Source organism: Aristolochia californica, unplaced genomic scaffold (genome assembly GCF_029961685.1).
Source record: "Aristolochia californica isolate CCGP_79_NKW_82.1479 unplaced genomic scaffold, dmAriCali1.0.hap1 SCAF_2, whole genome shotgun sequence".
NCBI lineage: Eukaryota > Viridiplantae > Streptophyta > Magnoliopsida > Piperales > Aristolochiaceae > Aristolochia > Aristolochia californica.
This window is the reverse complement of record NW_027181881.1, coordinates 6,527,816-6,530,752: the sequence shown is the minus strand read 5'-3', so window position 1 is coordinate 6,530,752 and position 2,937 is coordinate 6,527,816.

Here is a 2,937-nt window from a genome sequence, read left to right as displayed (position 1 = left end):
CTGATCTTATCCTCAAACTCGGTTCGAGATCCAAATAAATTGAGCCACAATTGAGCAACTCGCGAACCAACTCGATTCAATGCCACCCCTAGCTGTACTAGAAATCTCCTTGTTGGTCTAGGCTAGTGTGCCTTGTGAGTTGTTGCAAATCTCTTTATGGATCTAGGGTTGTAGCTTAATTAGCTAAAAGAAACTTCCTTATCGAGTCTTTACTAAGCACTTAGTTTTCATTTGTAAATCTATATATAGATCTGCTATTATAAATAGGCAACACCCACCCACCCCCTTTCCCTTCCTCGAATAGGTTTGTTCCACATGAGACCTAACCAAGTCTTGTCTTGGGTTAAGGTAAGATGGCTTGGCTAGTGAATGTGAAATTGAGGAAAACTAGTAACTCATGGTGGATACAGTAAATTGGCAACAAATGGTATGGAAGTGGTGCACTCTTTTTTTTAAAGGCTTGAAGAGGTTTAGTATCACAAGAGTTGATTTTGAAAAAAATTGCAAAGATGGTTCAACATTATTGTTCAAGAGAAGATCTTTTTTAACTATTTCGTATGTCAAATGGGATCACATTGGAAGGCCTAGTTCCTTGAGAAAGGAGAGAGTTTTACGTATTAGGGCATATGAAACACCCTAAAGACATGTGAAAGTTGGTGTGATAATTAAAACTGGCTTTTTTACTGTATGGACCTCTAGAATGTGAGAAAACACTAGTTGCAAAAAACCTAGATAATGAGGCAAGTGAAAAATTAATACATGTTAAAGGTGTTGAATTTCTACGTAAATATTTTGTCAAAACTAGTTGGCTAATGTTGAATTTCTAAGTCAATATTTTTTGAAAATTAGTTGGCTACCTGACTATATTTGGTCGAGTTCTATCTTTTGAACCTTAGATAATTTTTTTCCTCAATGAGGTGGAGGCTTTATTAGCAACACATGTAAGTGATAGAGCATCATATCCTCATTGGTTTTTTTTTATCTAGTTGTTTGTAGATATAGATAAAGTTGAACAAGGAAGGGAAGTGTTCATAATTGGTGCAACAAATAGGTTGAAGCTGATTGAACAAACTGAGCTACATTGAAGAAAACTAGGGATGATTCTATATGTTCCTCTTCCAAGTTCCTCTAACTTCTGATTAATTATCAAAACCATTGCTTAAAAGAGCTTATAATCGCATATAAGGATGTAGATGTCATTGGTCAAACCTTTGCATGCAAGAACCTAAGTGGGACATATGTTGTTAAAGTGGTGAATTAAGTTGCTCTAATTGTCATGAAAGGGAAACAAAGGGCCACCTTTAAAGGCATTTTAACTACAAAACCATTGGCAATCATGACAACACATTTTGGGCAAGCCTTGAAAATATCTCTTTGGCAGTCACAAATGGGCAAAGAAGATACTATTTAAGTCATTTTTGGCAAGTCAATAACCTAGCAAGCATTGGTAACCGTTCTACTCTACCATTTTGGGGAATGTTAGTATTTTGGGTTTTATATCTTAGATTCAATTAAAATTTAGAAATATAAGGATGAAGTCATATGAATGCTTGGGTGGATGCTCTTTTTTTATATAAGTTCAATGTTTGCATTGTGTATTTGTATTAGGAGCTCTAAAAACCTAAATTATTTCAGCCACTACTTGTCATCATTTTGGAACAAGTTAGCATGTGGTGTAAGCTAGCAAGCTATCGAGAACTACACAAGAGTCTTCTTTGTCCCTAGGAAGATGGTATCAAGACCAAACATATTGCAAGAGAACAAACAAGAGCTTCTTCTCCTAGTGGGTGCTTGCCACATTGAATGGGCTCAACAAATACACTTGGGCACACAAGAGTCTTCTTTGTCCCCAGGTAGATGGTATCAAGACCAGACATATTGCAAGAGAACAAACAAGAGCTTCTTCTCCTACTGGGAGCTTGCCACATTGAATGGGCTCAACAAACACACTTGGGCAAGTTGATAGATGCAAGAGGGGCGAGTATACACAAGGAAGGGTCTTGGAAAATGTTAATGGTGATTTTGCACTCAATTAATGAAATGTTGAAGATCTAAGTGGAGTACTGGGTAACCATTCACAGAGTGCACATCGTGGGCATAACCTTTCTATGTAATGTGGTATGGTATAGCAAACCACAAGGTAACAAAGTTTGAAGGGGTATATTTATAATTGTATATATTAAATAAAGTAAAAAAACACATAGCCCAAAGTTTGTAACTTTTCACATTTTGAAGTAGGAGAAACTCTCTAGATCATGTAAAACCTTTGTGTGTTGTTTGTTTATTTAGATTATTGTTTTCATTGACAGTTGATTCATTATGTTTTTTTATTCATACCATGGTATCAAATCTTTTGAAATAGAATCCATGGCAAGAGGTCTATGGAATGGATAAGAGGACTTTAATAAGTAGAAATCTCCAAGGAAGGAGATAAGCATAGGAGTTCTATTTGAATATATACTATAAATAAAAGTAATAATTTTATTAAAATTTTAATTTTACTAATAATAAGTTATCATTTGTTAATAATGAAATTTCATGTTGTCAAAATCCATAGTTTGAGGGGTACAAATTTACTATGTAAAAGCATCAAGAAAGCTCTTTATTTTTGGCACTTTATAGTAGTTATTTTTTTCGTTTAAAATAATTTGAAACTGAAAAAAATATTATACAAAGTCATATCAATCAATTGATAGGTGCATTAACCGGTTCTTAATAGTTTAATCAATTGGTCCAAATAACATTCAATTAATCGAATATATCGATTTGAATTTTATTTTACAAAGACCAATCGATAGACTTGAAGGCTTGTTTTCATCAATTGATTGACTAGAACCTAAGAATAAGTTTCTAAAGAGCTCAATCAATTAATCTTTATGTACATAAATCAATTAACCACATATGAATTGTTTGTTAAGTGTTATTCATTGATTAAAG